The following is a 26960-nucleotide window of genomic DNA, read 5'->3' on the forward strand; positions in this document are numbered from 1 at the left end:
CCTGAACAGCTTTCCGGGCGTCGAGCTTCCTTTTTCCTGGGCCATGTCCGGGGTAGGCCACAGAAACTTCTGGACTCCTCCAAGAAGCGTAACTCGACGAAACTTCACCCTTGAGGGGCATAGAAAAATCCAAAACGGGTCCCCGTTGATCGGATGTAGACACGGTGGAGCTTGAGGCTCTATTTGACCGAGAAATGAGAAAATCTCTTTGAAAAAGCGTGAAAAGGCAGCAAAAAGCTTGAGAGCTAAACACGAGGACTCCCAACCCTTGAGCGTGCGGTAAAAATCTGAAGATGGCTGCCAGGGGAGGGGCTTAGGGAGAGGGCAGTCATTGGCTGGGGGCAGTATGACCCAGAGATCTGTGATTGGTTGCTACTATGAAAGACAGATCAGAAACGAAACTGATACTGATTTTTTTCTTTACCGAGGATTCCCGGCCTGACGACGGGGAATATTCATAAGCATGTGAATCCATGCCAGACCCCATGCTGGAGAAACTGTCATATCTCAATAAGGAATTGCTGGCAGTGGGTTCTGTGCACGGTCTTACTCTTAATCTATTGTTTTGATGATGGATTGTTAAATCCAAAAAGTCAATCTCTGTGGTCTTAATGTGACTGGTAAATTTGAGGTGTGGCTCAATCCCATTCAACCATTTCACAAAGTCCATTGCCTGAGTTTCTGTGCCTGCCCTTATGATGAGAATGCCATTGATACACCGTTGCCATAAGATTAGGTTATGAATAAACCTATTCTCATTGCATGGTCTCCAGGACATCTGGCACTCTGGCGGATCTGAAAGAGAAAGAGTTGGGTAGGGTTAGAGAGGAGGAAGGGTAATGCAAGTTAGTTTTGCTGGTGTGGTGACGCGTGCAGACCGGAAGTACCCAGAGCTCTGCATGCAGGTCTGTTTCTAAGTGTCCTATTTGGGAGCATTGAGATATTGGTCTCTAGAGAGGAGACTTGTATGCCTGGGGTGCTGGTTGTATTGGATGGGACTGTGATATGTATGCTGATTATAGAGGTGTTGAGGGGGTTATTCAGTTGCCAAGTGTGAGTGGTTTATTTGGTATGCATAGAGTTTTTTTTTGAGCATCGAGATTGAGAATGCTAGTTCAGAGACATTAGTGGAGGACCCGGTGGGCAATTTGGAGAATCCACCTGATACAGTCATGGCGACGTCTCATGCACTTTAGGTAAGGCACGTGCGAGGAACTATCCTGAGACATACTGGTGTAGGCTGGTATCTTTTAACACACAAGAACACTTCGTGGGGTCCACTTTTTCAGCGCAGGAACTGTTGATTATTCAGGTACCGTTTAATGTGTGGCCTCAGAATAGGTTTTCTTCTGGAGTAGCCCTCATAACATATGCGGGCTGCTATCCTTTAGGAGTGGGGTTCACGGATCTTCTGCCCATTTGAGAGTAGGGCCGGAAGTGAGTATCTCGGTGGAGCTTGGGGCCACATTTCAGAGAGGAACTATTTCATAGGTCATGGGACCGTTTTTCTTTTATTGACCTTCGTAATAAGTGTGTGGTCGCCAAGTCATGGATCACTCTTGTGATTGATAAATAAAAAGGGATTTCATAGAAACCCGTCCGTTATGTTCTCCCTACGGGTGGTCTTTTTTTGGTTGGGTCTGGCTTCTTACAGGGTTGTTGTCCAGTATTGCCTTTGTGGTATATTTTACTTTTTGCTTCAACAGTTCCCACGCTGAAAAAGTGGACCCCACGAAGTGTTCTTGTGTGTTAAAAACATACCCAAAAATAACACTTCAAACCAAACTACGAAGTAAAACTTAACTGTTTCCCTGAATGTCCTCTGTGTAGGCTGGTATCTGGCAGTGGATTGCATGCAGTGACTGGTCCTATAGGAGAGTGGGGGAACACTGGGATAAATGGAAGACATAGTGAGAATGCAGCAGTAGGTCGACAATGGATGGGTATAGTTCCAGAGGAGAGTTCAAAGTAGGGATTCCAGAGAGGGTAGAGGCCTGCAAAGGTCCTAAGGAACAGCCCAGCATGCTATGAAATCAATGTACGATACCAGATACGTTAGCAGTCTCTCAAATTACATTGGCATCAGGGAGCAAAATCACGGTGGGTCACAAATTGCATTGGGCACCAGGGTGAGAAAACACTTGGTAATACCTCCAAACTCGTTTACTGTTACCGCATGCGGTAATTGCCAGTTGGTTCAGTTTGTCCCCATGATTACAAGTCCCCATTGCTATTCCCCATTTTGGAGTCCCATAGGTCTCCATGGGGGTCCATTATTTACCACGTGCGGTAATACACCGCTCTAATTACTGCATGCAGTACTGCTTTTGTGTGTTGGTAAAATCCTCTACACAAAACCAGCAGGGAAAATTAATTTCAAAAATGAAACTCATAATTTGGCGGAAGTGGTAAAGCACCCAGTAACAGCAACTATTAGGTGTTTTACCACTACCTCCAAACTGGTACGTAGACCCAGTGGGACATCCCTCTTTCTTTTCCTTCCTCTTTCATTCTATTTCTCTTTCTTTTCTTTTCTCTTTTTCTTGCTAATAGATACATTATACTCCTTGTTTCACCTGGGCCTGCGCCTTGGCAGACTGAGGGGTCAGTCTGGTGGTTGCACTCATTGCCACAAGTGGAGGGATAAGGGGCGCCTTGACTGTTGCAGCAGGTGGGCACTGCGATTTCTCAATCAGTGTCAAGCGACACGCTGGGTGCTCTGCCTCTGGCGTGTCCGCTCACTGTAAGGGGTACTGCAGCCTGGCCCCATGTGATCGCCGCGCTATTCCCAGATCTGTCATGGGCTAAAATTAGAGCAGGCTGGCATCACGTTTCATTTGATCGCGTCCTTAGTGAAGGGTTTCATGCTCCCCGCTACCGACAGAATCAATTACCCACTTCTTCAGACAGGTGGCTCCTGTGACTTCTGATAGAAAGTAGTCGCTTCTCGCCACGATCCAGGTTGGTGCTTTTGATATAAATCAGTAAAGGTCTCGCGTTGCACCTGTGCACTGCATTGACTGCTATGTGCGCGCCGCTGCAATGTTATTCCTGGGGAATTGCGGTTTGGGTTTGCGCTGTTTTGATCCGTGTGGCAACTCGACACACTACACTTCACGCTTGAAAGTTGTTACCCGACCCTTCGTCCTTGTAGGTCCGAGTGTGGCTTTGGGAGGTACGAAGGCATGAATCAACTTTGTATTTTCTTCCTGGGTGGTGTGAGGGGGGCACAGACAATGCTTCGTGTAATGTGTGTGCGGGAGTGCTATGGGTACTCTAGTCTGCACTGGAGGCCGGACAGAGAGACTTGATTGGATAAGGACGGCACTGGCATGCAGTTTATCTTATGTCTAAATAGGGGATGCGTTTAATATGTTAAGTAAAGCATTCAAATGGATGACAGGAGGAGCTCGGAGTAGACGGTGGTATGGTAGATTGTCCAGGGGCGGCCGTCACAGGGAGCTGTGTTGTGATGCTTGATCCCCGGCCCCCCCTCCGAGACGAGTACCGATTGCTTTCATCCTTTCGTGCTACGCTACTGGGTAAGCTAACACCACAAACAAAGAACAAGGGCACCGCAGAGAGCGCTGCTCATACACTTATTTGGGTTAGTATTCGATATAGCACCAACAAATGTCTAAGCAGCTGCTGAGCGCTACAGAGAGAAGATGGCGCGCACAGTATCTGGAGCATTCTGAACATCAGGTGCCTAGGTAGAGGGTGTGTATATGTGTGTGGGCGTGCGTGCGTGCGTGTCCCGTCCGTGTCATATCCTCACAAACAGCCTAGGCCTTGCTACTGAATCTCCGCAGCCATGCGATAAGCGTGCGTCGGGTTCGGTTTGCCCGATAATACACATTTCTGTAGCAATAACGCTGATCAACCTACACGTCCTATGAACTCTTGGATTCATTAGCTGTACCTTTGAACCCTTCATCTCCATCTACTAAGGGGTGTGGTGGGTTGTGTGCCTGGTGCTGCACCTGATGATTCAAGAGGAAGTAAGCAGGCGTTTTATACTGTATGCAACACTCCTCCTCTTCCTCAGTAAAACATGCAGATCAAAGCTGAAGACACGTCCAGGGAGCACCTGGGTGTTGCTTGTCCGCCAGGGAATGAGCCACACCGAGACAGATTTCCTGCTTGTGCTCTGCCAGAGACCTCCTGCTAGAGCAGGGGGACAGGCCACTTTCTGCACCACACCGTGAAGTGTGACATCACAAGTATGCATGCTGGAGAGTACGATGAGGGTGTTTGGCTATTGGGACCCGAAACACAGGATTGAACATTACACCCTCCAAAAGTTCAAAATGCGAACAGAGTCCATCAGCCGGAGCAAATACCGTAGTGTGAGTGCCTTGCTCCCCAGTTGAGGTCATAGTGCTTAAACGGGGCAGGTAAACATCGCGCTTGCCAGTGAAGGTATCTGGAATCTACCACCTTACCACGCAGTCTGGAAGATCTGGGTGTTTCCGTGGTGGGCTGGATTTTAGACTGCTACGAGCTTCACCAGATACCAGATCAGGGGTCCAGTCAAGCCCATCCTCCCCTTGTCGGTCTTCTGTTTCTTCCATGTAAATAAGCTCTGTACCATATACATAATACCTAGGATAAAGCCCTCTGTGGGGCTAGTAGGGACTGCTATTCTTGTAAAGTGAAAGATGCCATCGACCCTCCTCAACAGCTCTTTAAGACCATTTAGTATGTTATCTTGTGTGCTTGCACTGCGCCATCAGTTCTGCACACTCAGGATCTCTGTGAAAACCTCTCCTTCATCTTTACCTAAAAGATGGCGAAAGTCAGAGAAGTGATCACCTCCTCCCCGACCTCCAACAATCCAACTATGCTAATTAGCTGCGCCATATCACCTACTTTTGGCTGTCAATTGGTGGCAGTGGACTACACCTATAAATTGCTGAAGGCACTTACACTAGCTTGAGTCTCTGGTGACCCCGGCCAATCTTCAGTTGCAGCTGTACATGCATACATTCTTGTGGGCCCAGTTTCTGACTTCTTAAAACAGTTCCAACTCTACTTGCCCAATTCCCAACTCTCTGAAATACTTCCTGATATCTCCTCTGCTAAAAATAACCCCCTCAATGCTAACGATTATGTAAACTTCCAACCCAGCTATGGCCTCTCTTGGTTACCCAAAATTCTTTAAAAAGTTGTATCTGCCCAACTCGAAAAACATATGAAAGAAAACTCTATACTCTCTCCGCGATCACTCTATACTCTCTCCACGATCATCTTCAATCTGGATTAGGTCCCTGTCATAGCACTGAATCAGCCATGGCCTCAGTTCGCGATGAAGCTCTGCAGTTTTGGGACTCTGGCAACTTTACCATGTCTATACTGTTCCAGTTCTTTGTGACCTTCGACGCTGCCGTCCACTTAATCTTGCTGTAGAGCCAATCAATGAATCGCAAGGGTCTCCAACAACGCCATTAAGTGGTTCTGCCCTTTCATTGAAAACAGGAAGCACATCATAAGACTTGCCAATTGTATTCCATCATATCCCTTTACCATGTTGCATACTCCAAGGTTCTGCTTGGTCCTTTACTTTTTTCCTACTGAACATCACCAGATAATTCACATATATTGTGGGTGCAGTATCATGAAAGTGATGTACTATGGCAATGTTGGCATGTATTGTGGGGGGCAGCGTCATGAAAGTTATTAAGTTATTTACAGAAATAATGCTGGCATATAGTGGCAAAGCTTCATAAGAGTATTTGACAGGGCAAAGCCGGCTTATACTGTGGGCGCAGCTTCATGGCAGTGATTGGGACAGGCAGTTCTGGCATATATTGGCTTAGCTTCATGAAAGTGATTCACATTGGCAATGCTGGTTTATACAGTAGATGCAGATTTATGAACGTGATATATAGTGATAACGCTGGCATTTATTGGGGTGCATCATCATGAACGTGATTTACAATTATTTCCAGTTTTATCCTATAGAAACAAAAGTACATTGTATGGATTTTAAATGGTGCTGTTAAATGCACCATTTAAACCCATTATTTTAAACATGAGAGCAGAACATCCTGAAGCCTCCCTACCATCTATTGTTAGCGCTCCCTCGCTACACTTAGTTGCTCACATTCATTCGGGAGAGAGATGAATGCACCTTCACTGAAAAAATGTACCAGCCACCACAAAGCTTTGAATTGTTTACAATGTCTGAGCTCCCTCAGGAGACTAGCGCCTTCATGTACATCCCATATGCAATTCATGAAACATGAACTCCTTTAGTACTGTCAGCAGCAAGCGAAAAGTTCTAAAGTACATACAGACATGCCTAGCCGGTTCCATGTAATCTCCCTGCAAAATTGTCCCCTGACAAAATAAAAGTAGTGTTTTTGCTGAGACATTATTACATTGAACATGCGGGGGGACACCCCTGCAACCCGCGTTAAAAAAAATGGGAACAGAAGGCATCCTAGCAACCCATCCATCCCCATCCATAAGGTCACCATATACAATGTCGCCAATGGCTTTTCCTGGTGGCAATATGTATGGGGACATTATTACCTGATACCGCCTAGAATTGATTCATGTGTCCTATGTGATCATTTAGGCACATCTGGACTTATGTAGTAGAATGCTATCCTGTCAAGAGTGCCTATGGAGAAGCATGGCCAGGCTTGTCCAGTCAGGTTCTCACTTGTTCCATGTCCACGCAGGCATTGTCTGCGCTTGTGCCATCCGTTATGAAGCAATATGTTCTGAAAATATTCAATTCTAAAAAGAGGGCCTTCCTGTTATGGGTCCAAAGCTGACCCTTGCTAGGTACATATGATTGCTCATCAGTGTTCTGATTTGTTTTCTGAATTTACAAAGGTCTGTCAGAGACAAGCTTGTTCAGATCCTACTGGAGATTAATTTGGGTCTTGTCTATAATTATATGGACTTACTCAGTCCCTTCTTGACAAGGTCACTGGGTTTGTTCATATTTACAAATGCCAGATAAAACCGTGCTTGAGAATATATTTATTTAGGCATTCACGTGTATTTGCAGACTTCATCCAAGCCTATCAGGAAAGGTCTTTTGTCTGTTTTTTGCCTGGTCGTGACACCGACCTATGCATAATAGGTGTCATGCAAGCTGAGGAATGCGCAGCTATATTGAGGCTTTCTGCTGACCACGGCCAGCCTTTTTCCAGGCTCGCATGGAAACCTTTTCACGTCACATTTGTCTGGCTCCATTAGGCCTGGATCTTTATCAATGCTACTGCTTTCAGAACTCATCACCAGACGTTTAAAAGGTTAAGCACCCCAGAACAGTGGCTGTCATATGAACGAGGGCTTAGCACTTGGAACAGTGATATTCAAGAAGCTCAATGTGCAGGTCAGATGCAGACTCTTCAGTTGCAATGTGAGAGCATTTCAGGAACCAAGGTATTGCAATGTGAAAGGGATGGCAGATATCTTGTCCAGGCATGCAGTGGTATGGATCATTTAGATGGGGTGTTGAGTTTCAGAAAGTGTGTTCTGTTGATAGTGTTGGCCCTAATTCAGCTCGCCCAAATCTTACCAGAATCTTTAGTAGGTGGCGCCAGATTTCATAAATTGAAAATTTGAGTCTTTGTCTGACTAGCGTTAGGTTGTCATTGTGAGTTCAAACACTGAATGCCTACATGACATGATATGGCATTTTTCACGCACCTGTACACAAGTGTTTCAAGACGCGACGAGGCAAGGGGGGGGCAAAGGGAAGACGGACAACGATCCTACTAGGCCAGGTGTCATCCAGATCGTGCAAGTGCATGGGAGGGAGTAAAAAGGAAAAGTGCGAGGGGGAAGGGAGAGGGGAAAGTGCAGTACATGGGATAGTGGAATAAATAAGATAAATAAAACGGCCAGCTGGTGGCAAGTGCAAGGTAAGTGCAGACATAAGTGTTGGTAGGGGGACAGTAAGGCTACAGAAAAAGAGTCCCCAGGTGGGCGCAGGGGTTGCCAGGGAGGCAGTGCAGGTGGGCAACTGATGGGGTCAGAAAGGGTGGCCAGGTAACCAGTGCAGTTTCAGTCAGGAATGCAGGGGAGAGGGGGAGGTACTTCCAGAACCGGAGATGGTTCTCCTCTAACCATGGGTACACATGTTATCAGGAGCCCATAACCACTTACGGGTCAGCACTTTGATCACACGTAGGCCTGTCTGTGCAGGACCACTTCAGATTTGTTCCAAGTGTGAAGCGATGGGAGGAGGTTTTCTGAGCGGGTTATTTATGTATTGTCAGTAGACGTGTCTGGATTAACCAAGCATTGTTCAGCACTGAAGTAGTGTAGGGCTTCAAAAATTGGGCATAAAGATTAGAAGCATTCCCAGACTTATCTCTGCCATTACGGTCGCATTCCCAGACTTATCTCGGTGGAAGCGGCAGACGGAGTATGGAATTGTGGGACTTCAGCAGGGTGAGATATTTAGGGGTATGCAAGAACAATGCATGGATGGGTAGACCTTCAGTGTAGATTCTCGTTAGGCCTTTCCCAGTTTTGCATCAACCAGGAGTCTCATTTCAACGACCTATTTTATGCATAATAGCATGAAGCCAATCTTTCTCACAGGGAAAGGCTGAGCAATGTCAGACAATGGGGCAGGGACAATATAACTTATCATGAAAGTATTGGTTAAATCATCTTTCCACTGAAATCTAGGCTGGCGTGTCTTCTAAAATCACAAAAGAATCAGCCAGAAGAGCCAAGACCTTCAAAGGGTGTCTCTACAATGACACCCCTTATACTACCTAAACAGCCCCCTACGTGCGACTGAAAGAGTAACTGGTGAAATTGTTCCTGGCCATTCCTTGTAGCTAATATTCCACCCAATGGGAACATGGGGATGGCCCAGAAGGCCATGTTCCAATGCATAAACCCCAAGCAAGCAGCCTTGATTTCTTTGTCGTTTACCATGGAGGCAACACTAGCAGACAGGTATTACCTTTCCTACCACGACAATAAAGGCTATCCTGGTGCTCTCTTAAACTATTATATGAGGAATATATTTGTATCTTGTATTTGTACTTGTATTTATGCTATGTGCTTCGACCAGAAACACTTACTGTGCGAACATACAGCAATTGGGGAAATCCTGAAACGGGTGTCGTGCATTCCAGGAAAAATGTTGTGGAAAAACTGACAAGTTGGTGGAGTAGAATACTACAAACACATAGACCAGGGAGGAGTTAGGACACATGACTGGCAGTTGTCTGAAGAGTCAGGATGTAAACACTTTGCAATATGCAGAGGTTTAAGTAATTGGGAAGTTCGTGAGCAGAAGAAATAGGGTGGTAAATGTATGGTTTGCCTTTATAGCCCATGGGGTTACACTTAAGTGAGGACTTCAAAGAGTGTATGTCTATTGGTGGAGTTTTTGACATAGGAGTAGGGAGTTTCAATGCTGCGGGGCAAGGCCTGAGAAAGAGCAAAAGCTAGAGGATGTGCAGGATTTTCAGGAAACGGAGAATGGAGAAGGTGCTGGATTGAAGGATGCGTGATGGAGAGGAGCAGGACACAGCATCAGCCAGGTAAGAGAGAGAGCATGGCCATGCAGGGATTTGTAAATGAGTACTAGGAACTTGAATAAGTGGTCTGGCTGCATATAGAGAGCCAGCCGGTATGGAGGTGGTGAAGCGATGTGGGAGAAGAGCGGGGAAGATTTCTGAAGGTTTCTGATCGCTGAGTGTCTTGTCAAGTGGGGAGAAGGAGTAAAGGAAGCCCATTAGGGGATTGGCACAGTAGTCAAGGCAGCTCTGTACTGCAATTTGTATGAGGGTTTTGGTAGAGTGGTAGGTGAGGAGAGGGAAGATTTTTCAGATGTTATGCAGGTCAGTCCTGATTGCATTAGTGCTAGTAGCAGAAAAAGGGATGGATGTTGAGGCCAATGTCAAAAAGGCCCACACAATGCGTGCCTTAGGGGAGGGGACAGAATGTCAAACTGGAACAAGATGGGCGAGAGAAGACGAGACGAGGCATCGGAATCAGGGATGTATACATCGTTTTTGGAAAAGTTTAAAATAAGACAACAAAGAACCATCTAGTGCTGGCCAGCCGAGTGGCATGCAGTAATGTGTACAGAGAGGTCCGGAGTCAATGTAGACAAGGAGAAGAAGGTTTCAATGTTATCCACAAAGACATGTTAAGAGAACCCAAAGGAGAGGAGTTGACCATGGGAGAAGGTGTGGAAGGTGAAGTGTATGCAAACAAGAACAGAGGCTTGTAGGCCACCGATGGGGAGGGAGAAGAGTTCAGGGGTGTCAGTGTTCCAGGAAATGGAGAAGAAACTTGCAGGCACCACAGGGTCCTAGCGATCAAAGACTTGCAGAGGGAGATCATGCTTTTCATTTGGAGAAGAAAGAAACCTTGGGTGCCCAGAAAGGTATTGTTCCGACCTCTGGCACTGGTGGGTCTTGGGTGTCCTGGACGTGAGTCGATACCTAATGGCTGCACACGTGGCCCCGATGCTCCAATAGGCCGTACAGGAGAACTCAAATGGGTGGAGTAACATAGAAAGAAACGCAACCAACATTCCTTTGGAGAACCTAGGTTTTCTGACACCAAATCACAGTGGAGCGGGGGTTACAGTGCTAGACACTACAAAAACCACCCTCTTTTACTGGGATAAAGCGCTGCGGGGTAAGAAAGTACACCCGGGGAGGTCCACTCACGCCAATGGCTCATAACCCGGGGGCTGGACAATCACTGACGTTGGGGGACTTCTACTCAGACGGGACCCTTTTGATGTTTGAGGAATGTAAAAATAAATTCCAGAGACCAGAACGCGAACGATTTCACTACGCCCAAATAAGACAGAAGATCTCGAACAAATCAATAAAAGAAAGGTCCAAAAGAGTACCATTGGGGTTTGAACTCACAATAAAAGAAGGGGCAACCGAGAAAGGGGTCTCGAGACTATCGGCTGCTAGATTAGGCAAGTCCAGGATCATTTCTACCGTACATGTCAAAATGGGAATGAGACCTGGGCGAACCTATCACAGGGGACACTTGGGGCCAGATATGGCGCCGGGCAATGAAAAGCTCCAAGTGTGGGCCAATCAAAGAATCAGCAAATAAACTATGTTTCAGATGGCACATGGCACCACAACGCCTGCACTCTATCAACCCAGGTCCCAGACTATCCCCCCTCATGCTGGCAGGGCTGTAGACAAAGTGGAGACTTGGTGCACATGTGGTTGGCCTGCCCCTTAGTGGAGGTCTACTGGAAAGAATTCCTGAGCCACATTAAGTATGTAACAAAGGTACAAATGCCCCTCTAACTAGTGGTGGTGCTACTGGGTGCCACGGCAGAGGGAGTCTATGATGCCACAGGAAGCAGTGCCACCCTCATCACCCACATGCTGAGTGCGGCCAGGATTACCTTGGCACATTCATGGAAGAGCAAGCAGGGGCCCGTCCTGGCTATGTGGTGGGTTCCATGTGTTAATTCCGCCGCGAAAATATGGGGATGCAAAAATATCGCCATATTTTTGCAGCGAAATTCACACATGGACCCTGCGGGGGACACCCCCACAACCCCCGCTCCCACATAATATCCCCAACAAAAATATCGCCTATGGCGAACCAAACGGCCATATATATGGTGATATTTTTGTTGGGGATATTATGTAGTGATACCATGTGGTGGGTGTGGCTCTGGGGAATGATGGCAATGGAAAAGGTGACGTCTCTGACTAACAGCACCTATCAAACGTTCTTGGCAGCCTGGCTCCCATTCCATGAATTTGTGGCAGATAGAGAACAGAACTACTTTAAGCCAACATTGCTTCGCAAATTCTTCATCATCTGACAACAGCCTATACGCAGATGCATCGGCCCTAACCGTCATAAATACCCAGACTGAACTAACAACGAAGGACGTTATCACCTCATCCTTAATATAGAGAGTTGAATGGAGTAAGTGGGGGGGGGATTAGATAGGAGTTATATAAAATAAAATGTTATGAGCACTAATGTTGAACGTAGCAAGCAATGGAACTGAGAAAAGAAAAGTATGAAAGATAATGTAAGCTCCTGACCTATGCTTGTGGCTCATTTTCTAACAAATAAAGTTTGTAAAAAAGAATAAACAAAATCGCTGGCCTTAAAAGCTGCCAGGAAAATCAAGTAAAACACTGAGTTGTGTCCTCTGTGCTCCCCTAACCGCATGCTGACTTGTTGGTAGCGGGACCTGCCAGGGTTTGGGGGCTTCTGTCAGTTTATACAGAGTCGCTGCGATGGAGTCACTCTACCCTGGGGTTTGGGGGAGGCAGCGATTTACTTCACTAGGACCTCAGGACATTAGCCTGTGACATTAGCCCATCTATGGGTTTTCTTATTTCTCCTCAGGTTGCTGAAGAGCTTGGTCACCCACCCCATTGCTGCTGGCCTGTGTTCAGAGTTGAAAGGCTAGTGTTGCCCCACCTGGCCTGGTGGCAAGGGCCATCCAAAGGGCCAAAGCAGAAAGACCTGGGCTATACATATAAAGAATGGAATGCCACACAGAGGTAGCTCACTTTAGTATTCACATACTATACTCATGTATGTTCAGTTTAGTGGAAACCATACTCATAGACTCACTACAGCAATGCAAAATATGATTCCAAGCATGTCTCCAGAATTTTTGTTAGTCTGATATGAATTGCAGATATGTATCCAAAATGTTTAATACAATGTTATTTTACAACTCACTTGTAATTTAGGCCCTACAGAGGACCATCCCTCCCCCCTCTTCTCTGCTTCTTTCTATTTAATGGTCCTTTTCAACGGTCTACTGTTTCTGGAGTGGGGTTCATGCCGTTGTCCACTAAGCTGGGCATTCGAAACACCCTGTGTCAAGCGTACCACAGTCCAGACCAGTCTCCAGCAGTCCTACTACGAGGAAAACTTGCCACCATAATACAGGAAAACAGAAAGAACCATTACACTTAAATAAAAAGGGACAATAGGCTCTATACAAATAGAAACAGCTGTAATGCAGCAGCAACTCTGTTACCACTGCATTACCACAACACCGTACAAGGAATTGGGCGGTGAAGTGAAGGATTTACCTCCAGCAAAAAGTTGGAGGTGAATCTACCAACATACTCCCAAAAATCTTCAGAATGACCGCCGTTGGAAATTTTGCCGAAATCCCAATGTAGTTCTATGGACACCAAAAAGGGGGAATTACACACCCCCCATCACCATTTATAATCCCATAGTAAATCCACAGGATCAAGTGACGGTAACAGTAATTGAGTTTGGCGGTCATGCTGCAGATTTAACACTGAATTACCACCAAACTCGTAATGATGCCCAATGTGTGTCAGTTGATGCCACTAACACCTACTAACACACTCCCAACCTGCCATACATGGCTCATTTGAGCCAAAGGTTATTTACATAAGCCCAAATGAACCTGACTGAAAATATTTCTAAGATATGCCTACAATGTTTGCTGAACACTTTTCTCTGACAGCATATTGGCTGTTTTCTTTCATCAACATTATCAACCCACCTTTATTCCATGAATATACATTTGTGACATGCTTTTATTTTGGAAAGATGTGCAAATTTGAGTGTATGGGAGCACACACAGGGCAGTGAGAGCACTGAACTGAATGGAACAAGTTACTTACATGTCACTCTTGTTCTCCCGCATGGGTCTTACATGGATTCATTTTGGCCAGCTGATGGCAATGTATGATGCAGCCGGAGAGCCATCTGGAGATAGACGATTTAGATAGGGCTGTCCCATGTCCCACAGGTCCAAAGTTTACAAAAAGCTGAGAAGACCTTCTTAGTGCTTGCAACGTAGAATTTCAAGGCACACACCACGTCCAGCGAATGCAAAGATCTTTCAACAGACGAAGATGGGTTTACATTGAAAATTCACAGTACTTAAGGTTCCTTTAAATGAAAGTCTGACGGGACCATCAGCATGAAGGATGAGTCCTTAGAACTACTTTCGCTGGGTGGAACGACAAATATCTAGGCTTACAAGAGTGAGCCTGTATTTCACGAACCCTCCTGGCAGAAGTGATAGCCATGAGGAAATTAAATGAAATGATATTTTATTTATATCGCGCTTGTAGACAAGTCTTTCAGAGCGCGGCCAGGCAAAAAGAGAGGGGAACAAGGGAGAGAAAAAACAGAAGAAACAGCGATCTTACTAGGCCCAGTGACATTTAAGAAAGCGCAAGTGCATGAGAAAGGAAAATGGGGGAAAAGTGCAAGGAGGGGGGTGGGAGGGAGTGGAAAGTGCAAAGCAGAGGAGAGAAAACATAAATAAATATTAAATAGAATAAATAATAAATAAGGGCTTTAAACTATGATAGTGTAGCCAGCAAGTGGCAGGTGAAAGTCAGAAAGGTATATCTGATAAGTGCAGATGAAACATGGGAGGGGGACTGTATGGGTACAGATACAGAACCCTAGTGCAGATGGTGGCCTGGAGGCAGTGCAGGAGGGTGGCAGGGTGAGCAGATACCTGGGCCCGAAAGAACAGAGGGTGGCCAGGTTCACGATGCCATGAGTCAAAATAGATGAACAGGGGACAAGGGGGGCAAAGGCATAGGCAAAGAGGAAGGTCTTGAGAAGTTTTCGGAACTGAAGATGTTTTTCCTCAAGTTTCAAGGTGGCCGGGAGGCTGTTCCAAAGGGAGGCAACAGCCGAAGACAGGAATCTACCCCCAGCTTGTTTTTTTGCAAAACGACTAATCTGAGGGAGTTAGAAGTAGAGGAGCGAAGGGTTCGAGAGGGGCACTGAGGGGAGGTATTTACGGAGGGATAGTTGAAGGTATATTGGACCCAGGCCCCAGAAAGCCTTGTGGACAATGCAGAGGGTTTTAAATTTAATCCTTGCATCCACTGGGAGCCAATGAAGGGATTACAAGGCTGGAGAGATACGATCCCAGGGCTTGAGGCCAAGGACAAGTCTCGCAGTCCTGTTCTGGATTAGTTGTAGAGGGTAGAGAGTGGAGGCATATAGATTTAGGAAGAGGCTGTTACAGTAATCCAGTCTGGAAAGAACCAGAGCTTGGGAGACAGTGAGCTTTTGAGGGAAGGAGAGGAAAGGTAGAGTACCTCTAAGGAGGTGAAGTAAAAAGTTAGATTTTTTGGAGACATCAGAGATGTGTGCGGAGAAGGAAAGTGTAGTCAAAGATAACCCCAAGGTTCTTAGCCGCGCAAGTGGGGGTGGGAGGAGGGCCAAGGGAGGCCGGCCAGAGAGGGAGAGGAAAGGATGGAGATGGTGTACCAATAAGGAGGATCTCAGTCTTGTTGGCATTTAGACATAGATCATTGGCGGCACACCAATTTTGAATGGCGATCAGACAATCGGAGATGAGGGAAGGAGAGGAGGAGGCTGAAGGAAGCCTGAAAATGAGTTGGGTGTCGTCAGCATAGCACTGGAAAGTTGAGCAGAACATTGAGATGCAGTAAGCGAGAGTAGACAGGTATTGGTTGAAAAGCCAGGGCGAGAGGATAGACTCCTGAGGAACACCACATGTGGAGAGAGAGATAGAAGATAGGAAGGACCCAAGTTGTACCTGGGAGGGTCGATCAGAGAGAAAAGAGGTCAGCCAGGCCAGAGCCTGATTAGTGATACCGAGGTTGTCACAAAGACGATTGAACAGGGTGGTATGGTTGTCAAACGCAGAGGAGAGGTCATGTAGGAAAGCCTTTTTCCAAGAATGAAACTTCAAGGGGGCCTGATGCACAGGCTCAAACGGAGGCCCCATGAGCTTTGAGAATGGTCATCAAACTCCCATGCATAGCAGGAGCCTTCACTGGTGGAAAAGTCCTGAAGAGGATCTTCAGGAACTCTTTGATGAGTCTATGCGACCACAGGGAGCACTTGCCCGGCATCCAGGTGTACCGGGAGATGGGGGCCAGGTGGACCTTGATTAATGCATGGGCAAGGCCAGCCTTGGCAAGCGAGAGCAAGTATGGAAGAATCTGTGGCACCTTAACGTGCCATGGAGAAATCTTCTTCAACCGGCAACATACTGTAAAACGGGTCCACTAGTGCTTGTAACAGGCAAGTGTAGATGGAGCCCTGGCCGTAGCCAGAATGATTTTGCAGCGAGTAGTGTCCAAACTCAAGGACTGCAGGAGACAGGCTGCCAGGCTGAGAAACGCTGGATCGTAGTGTAAGATGGATCCTCCTACACTGGAGAGCAGCTCTGGCAGAAGGCGCAGTCTAAATGCTGGAGCCACCGAGAGATGAAGGAGATCTGTGTACCAGATCTGCCTGGGCCACGCCGATGCAATGAGGATCATCTTGCAGCAGGATAGTTTGCGTGTGTTTATCACACATAGCAGCAATGGTATTGGTGAGAATGCAGATAGGAATCGGCCTTCCCCATGGGATTGAGATAGCATCCCCCAGACTCCTTGCTTATGCATACAGGAATCGGCCTTCCCATGGGATCGAGAAAGCGTGCCCCAGACTCCTTGCTTGAGGGAACCGGCTGGCAAACCGCTGGCACTTGGTGTTGGCTGCAGGCTGTCCCAATTTTCTTAAGATCCGAGACACCGGAGCATGCTGGAGCTCTCACTAGTGGAAGGACCACAGCTCCCTGTTGAGTGTGCAATGGTGTTTTGAACGCCTGCCAAGCGGAACAGGACTAGAAACATCTGCTGAGCAATGGCCCAGCACCATATGTTCTGTGCCTCCAACGAGAGGACGGGAGCTCTTGCTCCACCCTGCTTCTTGATGTAATACATGGTGGTTGTGTTGACCGTGAAGATCCTGATCACCTTTAACAAAAAGCTGACACTTGAAAGACTTGAGAGCCCACTACACCACCCGCAGTTCCAGGATGTTGATGTGCAATGTATTCTCTTCTGGAAACCATAGTCCCCTGGTGTATAGCTGGCCTGTGTGGTCGCCCCAACCCTTCAGAGAGGCATTCATAGTGACCGTTTCCTGATGCACTGTGGTCCTGAAGGAAGCCCCTGCGAGATGTGAAGGTGAATGGACCACCAGCTATGGGCTTTTCTGAACGCTTGATTGAGGACTATCTTGTTGTTCCGTGAGCCGGATGTCTGTTTGCACCTGTCGTCCAGGAACGCCTGAAGAGGTCTCATGTGCAACCTGCAACGAGGGACCAGATGGAGCAAGCAAGACATCATCCCAAAAAAGGATTTGATGGATCGGACGGTCGCCACTTCGGCTGCCGATAGCCTTTGGACCTTTTCTAGGATGGTATGTATCCTTTCCTCCAATGGGGCCTCAGGCACAAGACTGTGTTGAGTCGGACCCCAAGAACAGTCCGTCTTGTGATGGCTCCATGCAGGATTTGGGATAGTTTATGGAGAATCCCAGGGAGGTTAGATTATGGACCGTCTCCACTGTATGTTGCGCCGCGTGGGCATGAGCATAAGAACAGACCAGCCAATGACCCGGGCAAGGGTAGACATACACTCCCTTCCGATGAAGGAATGCTGGCACTGGTGCTAGGCACTTGGTGAACACCCTCGGGGCTGATTTGAGACCAAAGGGTGATGCCTTGGACGATGAGCCTTAGGAACCTCAGATGTTTTGGGTGGATGAGGATGCATATTTCCACATCCCCCAGATCGAGCATCAGCAGGAAATCTCCCTCTTCCAGTTGGCTGAGCATGTGATGTAACATGGCCATCATGAAATCTGTAATTTTAAGAATTTGTTGAGATGATGCAAGTCCCGGATGGGACTTCACCGGCCTGACTTCTTGCAAAACAGGAAGTATCTGGAGTATACTCCGGAGAACCAGAGGCGCCAGCGGACAGGTTCTATTGCCCCTTTTAGCAGCATGACCTGAACTTCCTGGATGAGTTGGGCTCCATGCGTCACTTGTTTTATCACTGGAGGAATGCAGGGGCACTTGTCCTGGAACTCCAGTGAGTGCCCCTGCTCGATGACTCAGAGCACCCATTTGTAAGTGGAGATGTTGCATTATTTGTCCACAAACTGCAATAGCTGGCCTCCCAATGTGGTGCTGAAGTGGGGGTTAAAGACCTGCGCCTGGTCAGGCTTCCTTCGGCATCTTCATCCTGGTGCTTGTGGACGACGATGCTGGGTACCTCCCCTATAGGCCTGGGAACGGCCTTTATATGCCCGGAGAGCGTGCTGTCTCTGTGTCCGCCTTGATGGCGAGAAGAGATTTGTCCACTGCCTTGTTGAAAAGGTTATCCCTGTCAAAAGGCATGTCTACCACCCTGGCTTGGACATCCTGCCTGCAGTTTGTGACCCTGAGGCAAACATTGACGGCAGTGGGTGACCCTGTTGCCCATCTGCCGTAAACTGGAGTCGGCAATGTCCAGGACGACCGTGATCGCATGGTTAGATGCCATATCCCCCTCATAAAAGATGGTCATGGCCTCTACTTTTTTGTCCTCTGGCAGGAAATGAACAATGGGTCCCAACTTGTACCAGAGTTCTCTGTCATAGTATGCAAGGATGGCTAGGGATTTAGCAGCCGTAAATGTAGGCGCCGCAGTGGTAATTATGCGCTTTCCAGCCGCATCCAGTTTCCTTCCATCCTGGTCAGGCAGGACTGAGCAAGAGGATGATGGGTTAGTTGACCTCTTCCTCGCAGCAGCCGAGACTACTGAGTCCGGTGTTGGATGTCCTCTGAGGCATTTTGGAGCCGTAAACAGGATGCTTTATTTATTCTCCAGCCTCTCATTTTTAGTTGGTGAGGAAAAAGTGTTTTGCATCACCATCAGCCCGTCCTCCCAGACGTCATCCAGAAGCGGGACTGAGCCTATGGTCTTTCTGGAGTATTTACGACACTGGGAAAGGAATCCCTCCTCCTTTTGCCTCCGGGACCAGGTTGAAAAGCTTGGCTGCCCAGGAAATCATTGCCTGGAAAGATCCCACCTCATCTGGGGGGGAAGGGGGGGAAGAGTCCCTAGATGGTAGCTCTACATCTGGCAGCTCACCGTCTGCAGGGACGTAGTCTTCAAACTCATCCGTACCATGGGTATCGTCTGTACCTGGGTTGGTATCTGTATTAGTTTTTGTTCCTGTCAAGTCCAACTCCTCTATACTAGGGGGCCGTGGAACAGGAGGTGGCAGCGGGATTGCAGGCAGTGGAGGAGGTGGTACCAGGCGGGCCGAGACCGTCTTGGTGAACTGGCCACAGGAGCCACGCCCAGAACCACAGGAGGACCAGGAGCCACAGGTGCTGCTGAATCTCTGTGACCAGAGTATGTAGAGTTGACAAAATGTCCAAAGAAACAGCTCTTGGAGCCTGATCTCTCAGAGCCTGAGGTGTTAAGATTGGTACATGAGGCCTGATACTTGTAGGGCGAGTAAGCTGAAGCGGTTGCGCAGACCACAGAGCTGGCTGTGGGAGTAGGCCAACACCACCCTCCATAGGATGTGGGCCGATGTCTTCAGAAACCTCTTGTTCCCCTGACAAGATGAAAGGAGTGGAGACAGGGGCTGGACACACAAGCCTAAAATGTGGGATGTGGGCCGTTGTCTTCAGAAACCTCTTGTTCCCCTGACAAGATGAAAAGAGTAGAGACAGGGGCTGGACACACAAGCCTAAGAGGCTTTACGCTTGTGGGCTTTGGAAGCAAAGAGAGCGCTGGTGGTACCTCCCTCTCCCTGCTGGAACCTCTTGGCAAGGTGTCTAACACAGGCACACCCGGAGTACGTTTCATTGACAGGGTGGTGTTGGCTGATGGTGAAGGAGCGAAAATCTCTGGCCCTCCTTTGAGGCTGTCACCGATCCAGACGACTGAGAAGCCGTGGCTGCGGTGCTCATTGACAAGGAAGCCGGTGCGTGCAATGACTTCACCTTTTTAGGTACCTTCCCCTTGGAAGCATCTTCAAAGGATCTCGACTTCTTCCTAGAGGGAGTACGATCTTTGGTCCTGCTAGCCCTAGCAGAGACATGACTGTGCACAGACACCGAGTCAGAGGCCTTACCTTCGCCCAGCCATGACACCAGCCTCTGATGGTGATCTTTTCTCCTCTTAGTGGAGAAAGACTGGCAGATGGGGCATCCCTCCACATCATGGTCAGTGTGCAGGCAATAAATACACTTTTGGTGGCAGTCTTTGATGAAGACATTCTTCTGAACGCATCTGGAGCAGGATTTGAAGAGGCTCTTCTTCTTGGCCTCCGATATGGCACGAGTACTAGGCCCAAAACTCAGCTCGTGGCCACAGGGACGTCATTTAGGGGTCGCCAGTCTCCCTTGCGACCTCTAAAAAAAAAAAAAAAATAATAACTTTTTTTTTTGTAGTGCAAGCTCCTGGGCTGTGGCCAGCACCATGTGGCTCTTTACTTCTGGAGTGGCTGGCTTTCTTGCTCAGGCCCCTTCAAAATAAGAACAGGAGTGCCACAAGTTTAACACTTTCAGCACTGACACTAAATAAGAAAGAATAGTAATACCAAATAATGTGTCTATCTGGAATTCTGTACAATAATTGCTAGACTCATTAAAGGTTTATTTCAGGCACACTTCAGGGGGTGAGTCACTGATTTAGTCTGTTCCTTCTGAGGTGGATAAATGAGTACGAACACAGGTTGGGTGATATTGGGTGTATATTTTAACTATATAAATCGCTTAAGCGTAAGTGCTATATAGTAACACATCATTACCATTTGGTCATGGACGTCTGCTTGCATTCACAGTAATTTGATAATATGGGCCTATACACATTGATCTTAACGATACATATGGCGATCCATTCTTGTATGAAATGTACATCACATTATAGTGATATCGTAACCATATTATTCGTAGTGTACAATGCTATGTGATGCCACTTCCTGTTTTGTCAACGGGTGAAAGGTTGTGTTCCATCACTTCCCGCGATATTACTTTGGTGTGAGGTCAAATGACATCACTTCCTATGATGTCATCAGGGGTCAAGGGTCACGTGATGTCACTTCCGCTACCCCTGGCATTTTGGTGAAATGACATCCCTGCACACGATGTAGCAATCCGACGGAAAGTGAGATCAAGACTGGCATGGATCCCCGCTGCTGACAAGTCACAATGGTGACAGAGTGAAGATATATCAAAAATAGGCTAAATACTCAAGGAAGACAGGGAGCGAAACTCGAGGACTCCCAACACGAAAACGTGCAGTAGAATTCTGAAGATGGCTGTGAAGGGTGGAGCTAAGGAGGATGAATGTCATTGCTTGGGGCAGTATGACCCAAAGTGATAGCAATAGGCTATACAAGCAACGATTCAGTTTTTAGCTTAAAGCTAAACTGCTTTATTTTACAGACGATTCCCACCCTGACAATGTGGAATATTCATAGCATGTGAATCCATGCTGCAGAAGTGACCTAAACTAAAACATTTTTAGCTAATTGAAAAACATGCCAGAATGTTTGAAATTCGTTTACTATTGGCAGTTATTTACTGCTTTCTGATTGGCTGCTAGTAGGTCATTAACCACCACTACAGGCTAAAACGGAATATAGTGTCACCCCCACAACATTAAAAGGTTAATAAGGGTTTGGTGACCTTATTCTTCCCCTGCATTGGTGTGCAGCTGCTCTGTGAAATAAGAGTCACCTAAAGTATAGAAATGGGTACATTAGCCCAGATAACTTGGCACTGATTTTCTGCATTGAAGAGTATTCAATGACAGGTGCCATTATTGTCCATTTCAGTAGTGCTTGCAGTATTGACCAGGGGTGGATGAATGATGGTGCTGCGATTGTCATGTCATGAACCTGCTTAACCCCATGTTACAATCTTCTCAACCGGTTCTTTAAATCACCAAGCTATTTTACTGTCTTGTAATGCTCCGATTACTTACTGATAATCTTAAAAACACAGAGTCCTACTCTTCCTTGTCACAATCTTTAACAGTTTTTTAGCACCTACTCCTGGCCTGTAAAGGAAGCATCAGACCAGGTCACACAAACCGGTGGGAGTAAAATGCAGGACTGTAATGAGTTAGTGCAGGGCCTGTAAGTAATCATAGAATTACTACTCTTTATATACTGGCGTCATTCGACCAACCTCACTCTTTAGCAACACACATGACACATTGGGCCATACAAGTTCCAGAAGACAACCAGGCAAGAAAGTACTGCAAGAACAACCATCAATCACCCAAGGGATGTGGAGACACTGATCCCATAATTCTGTATGGTTTAACAACACTATTACAGTCAAGAGAACAGTGTTAACCTACATTTGACTTCCCCACCAGGGACCATTCATCCAAAACTCATAGGAGGCCAAAAGGCACACACAGACACACAAGCCATTCAGGCATCCAGTTATGAATGGAGCAAGGCCACAGCAAACATAGGACATGAAAGCAGATTACACAAGTTATTATGAAGATTGGTCCCCCTGCCTTTAAACTTGAACAAATACGCAACTGCCGAGACTACGTGATTCTTAACAGAAGAACGGTGATTGAACTGCTACATAGCATTCCCAATTTAAGATCTGTGGAATCGAGGGACCTGCAAATAGTGGAGCCGATCCATGAAGGCGGACAAGCTATCGCCTATCTATTTATCTCCTCTAGAACGGTCAAACAGAAGCTGCCTGATTCCCTGAGGCATCTTCTGAAACTGGGATATGATCTAAGTGAGATTGAAGCTGCGGGATGTGAACAACAGGAGGAACGCTCAAAATCCAGGCCTAATTATTGCGGTTCAAGGAAAAGGGAAGATTCCATTAAGGCCATCAGATCCTCTGATGAGGGTAGGCAAAAACATCCCTCAGAGCAACATAACAACGTAAAGTCATTAGCATCAGTGACAGAAATGTCAAGTACCGTGCACAAGAGAAGACCTCACTTAGAAACCACAAGAAAATCAGAAATACCTCGACCGACCCCAGTAAGTTACAAAGAAAGATCAGAGGAGGCAGTGACGAAATATCAAAGAAATCCTCGGGGGCCCCTAAAACCAATCAAAAGAACCTGCACGCAGAGGGTTACAACGGCTAAAAATTTTAAACGAAGACAAGGAAAAATCCAACCCCCTACAAAATCTTTCGGCATTGTTTCCGAAAGCCTTGGTTCCGCAAAAAAAATAGCAACTCCAGTCTATCAAAAACTCCGGTGACGACTCTACACAATGCTCAAACAACAACCAAGCCAAATTATGCTCTTGGAACACCCGTGGGTTTATGCATCTTACAGTATCGGGTGACGTCAACTTGGCTTCCTTTGACATCCTGTGCCTTCAGGAAACTTGGCTTACCACCAAGCCTATCCAAGATGGATTTGAAATAGTTTTTGCAACAGCTAAAAAAGGACCTAAAGGGAGACCCTCTTTGGGGCTGATAACTGCAATTAGGAATGGAAAAGGGATGAAACTGATTAAAGTCTTGACAGTATCACTCTTTATGATCTCAGAACAAGTAAAATGGAACTACTGGAATGTAGTACTGAATAAATCAGTGTCAACAACAGTGATAATCATAAACGTTTATTGGAACCCTGATGCCATTTCTAATGAAAATGTTCTGGATATGTTGGAAAAAGAAATTGACAAAGCATACATCGAATACTTTGAACTCCATCTGTATGTCTGTGGAGACCTGAACGCTGTATGCGCTAAGAAATTGACAGGAAAGGCCGGAACCAAGGCTGAACTTCGGGGAGAAAAATGGACTTTGCTGATGAAATCTAAAAACCTTGTCAATGTGGACACGCTATTTCCAAGTACAGACCAGCTCCCAACATGGGAATGTCGTAGCTCGTCGGCAATAATAGACTATAGTTACGCCTCGTCTGGCTTACTGCCAATTATCGCATCATTTGACATCGTTAAAAGCAAAGCGAGCGACCATAACTTGCTATGTCTAACATGGCCAGTCACCTCAATGGAAAAAACAGCCTTCACCCCAAAGCTAGAAGTCAATTTGAAAGGAAATCGACTCGCTCTGAGCTTAAACAATGTTATCTCGCTGACAACTAACTACGCCAAGTTGGAGTCATCGGACAGCATTTTCATTCCACCTGATTGCAGCGCCTTGTTGAACATTTTCAAGAAACCCAGACTGAAAAACAGAACATCTATGAAAAAATCAGTCCATACCTGTGACCAAACTCTGGTTACCAGAAGACGCCAACTTAGAAAACTAAAGAGAAGATTTGCGAAAGTCAGTTCCAACACCAACAAACAGGCATGGATCAACGAGTTAAGGTCCTACAAGTCTTGACTGATCGAGCATCGACATGCCTTGTATCAAAAAGACTCAGAAGATATGTTGTTATGTGTGTCTAGCAAAAACTCTCGCAAATTCTGGGCCCTGATCAATGCAAATGAACGGGTCAACTCAGATTCATTAATCAATGGTATTGCAGAGGCTAAATGGACATCACATTTTGAAAATCTCTTTTTTGATTCCTCTACTAATATCACAACTACACAGGATCAAAGTACATCACCCTGGGTTGAGCTCCACGATCCTGAAGATATACTGGATATCTTGAAAAAACTGAAAAACTCAAGGGCCCCAGGGCCTGATGGCCTGACCAACATGCATCTAAAAGACCATCCAGAGGCTTGGGCGAAGTTCATTAGTGCAGTTTTCCGAAGAGTGACAACAGCGAAAGTTCTTCCGGAATCTTGGACTAATGCTGTGGTTGTTTCCATTTATAAAAGAGGGACGAGAGACGATCCCAAGAACATTCGGCTGATTGCCCTGCTAAATTTGATCGGCAAGGTCTATGGCTCATTGCTTCTTCAACACTTCCAAAATTGGGCAAAGGAGGCTCCTTGCAATAACCCGCTCCAATCTGGTTTTAAAAAGAATGTGGGAACAACCATTAACATCTTAGCGGTTATCATCTTAAAAAGCAATTCCCTTATATACGCAAACTTATATGGCTTTCATTGATCTTAGCCAAGCCTTCGATCAAGTCAACAGATCGAGGCTTTGGGAAAAGCTAAGGTCGTGGAAGTGTCCACCGGCTATACTACATCCCATTATAGCACTCCATACGGCTACAAGGATCCAAGCGAGGCTCGATCACCAAGGTGCACTTTCTGAGGAGATCCTAACAAACCAGGGGGTTAAGCAAGGATGCCCGTTGGCCCCGGTGCTCTTCCTGAGTTTCATAGGAGACTATAAAGAAATAGAGCACAAGGTCAGATCATTTCCGCTGCAAATTGGAAACATGAAAATCTCAAGAATTCTGTATGCGGATGATATCATCATTGCTGACCAAACAGCAACAGGGCTGCAGAGACAACTTACTAGCTTTGCGGAATATATTGCTGCAAATGGTCTCGAAATAAACAAGCCCAAGACCAAAATTTTGTTCTTCGGAAAAGGGAGACAAAAAAGTGATTCCTTCACATGGTCCATGGAAGGAGAGCATATTGAGAAGGTCACAGAATTCAGATATCTGGGTATTATGATGGATAACTCACCAAAGGAAAGCGCAATGCAAAAACAGCTGCTGGCAAAAACAAAGAGCTTAATATCCCAGGCAAAGGCGATAGACAAGAAATTCGGTCGCTTCTCCCTCATACCAATTGTGGACTTTTATAAAGCAAAGGTCGTCCCCACACTTGTGTCCGGCGCTGAAGCCATGCCCGGGTTACCTAAAAATATCTGGACCACACTTGAAAGCCAATACTAGAGCGAAGTTTTGAACTTACCAAGCTCAACGCCATTGGTCATGATAAGACGTGAAATGAGTCAGCTCTCAATGGTCTCGATAGTAGAAAGGAACATCATGATGTTGTTCAGAAAACTATTGTTGGAGAAACGTCCCAAGTTACTAGAAGCTATAAACAACGAGGCAAAAGGAGGTCATTCTGCTGCCCTGAATCAATGGTACAAAGATCAAGAAGTGAAACTGGACTTAATCCAATGTTCCAAAAAAGAGCTTATGGAGAATCCTATGAAAATAAAAAAAAAACTAAACAAGCTCGATTGGATTAATACCTTGGATCAGGCCGCTTCATACAAACTGGTGTCACACCTGCCGCTCATGACCTATAAATTACATGAACTACAGCCGTTAGTGAAAAAATACCCTAATCGCAAGCTGAGGAATACTTTGAGAGGGTTTATAATCAAAAAGTCGAAAAAATAATGTCGAATTGCAAAAATGTTGAAAAAAAAATGTCGAATGTAAAAAAGTCGAAAACACATACATATAATAGGAAAAGTCATAATTTCGAAAAATAAATGTCGAAAAAAAAATCGAAAACCCAAAACACTTTTTTTTTTTTTTACCCAGATAGTAACATTTATTATGGGGGGGGGTCCCCCCCAACCCCCCCATCCCAAACCCCTACCCCAACCCCCCCCCTCCTCCCCACCCCCCATAGATATACCTTTAATTATTTTAAAAAAATGTTTAATATAATATTAAATAATTAATTAATTATTAAAAAAACCATCCCAAACCCCTATCCCCACCCCCCCCCATCCTCCCCATCACCCCCACCCCCCATGGAAATACCTTTAATTATTTTTTAAAAAAAGTTTAATAAAATATTTATTATTAACACATAAAATCGAAAAAAAGTCGACATTTTTGTTTTTCGACATTTTTGTTTTTCGACTAAATATTTTCGACATTTTTGCTTTCGAATATATTGTATTCGAAATTATGACTGGATACCCTTTGAGAGCCCGCCTCAATTTACTCCATACCAACGAAATCCTGAAGATACAAGGCCTGGCCACAACAAACAAATGCAGATTTTGTAAAGACCTGTCGGTAGTGCAAACGACGAGACATCTGCTTTTAGTGTGCCCAGGAGTGGAGGCTATAAGAAGACCCTATTTGAAGGCGATGTTAACTGCGGCACACACTCTTGATGAGGAGACCTGGTGGTCTAGGTTAATCGGAGGCGGCCGTACAACCTGGGTCACAGCTACAGCGAATATCTTGGATGCAATTCTTCTAACTCCAGATAAAGAAAAGTAGACAAACAGACTGTAAACTCTTGAAGGAACGTAATACAAAATCTTTTAAAAACCCTTGGGTTAAATAAAGTAAAAAATAAAAAAAGTTATTATA

The 26960-nt window shown here is 46.1% G+C and overlaps 1 protein-coding gene across 1 annotated transcript in view; it reads left to right on the top strand.

The window, feature by feature from the left end:
• Positions 1 to 2856: 2856 nt before the first annotated feature.
• LRRC39 (leucine rich repeat containing 39) overlaps positions 2857 to 26960 on the top strand; it is a 207233-nt gene continuing 183129 nt past the window's right edge. The window contains exon 1 of the mRNA XM_069641590.1: positions 2857 to 2961. The gene's annotated coding sequence lies outside the window, so the exon portion shown is untranslated. The remainder of the gene's footprint in view (positions 2962 to 26960) is intronic.

The sequence above is a fragment of the Ambystoma mexicanum genome, chromosome 1q (genome assembly GCF_040938575.1).
Source record: "Ambystoma mexicanum isolate Mex_15411 chromosome 1q, UKY_AmexF1_1, whole genome shotgun sequence".
Classification (NCBI taxonomy): Eukaryota; Metazoa; Chordata; class Amphibia; order Caudata; family Ambystomatidae; genus Ambystoma; species Ambystoma mexicanum.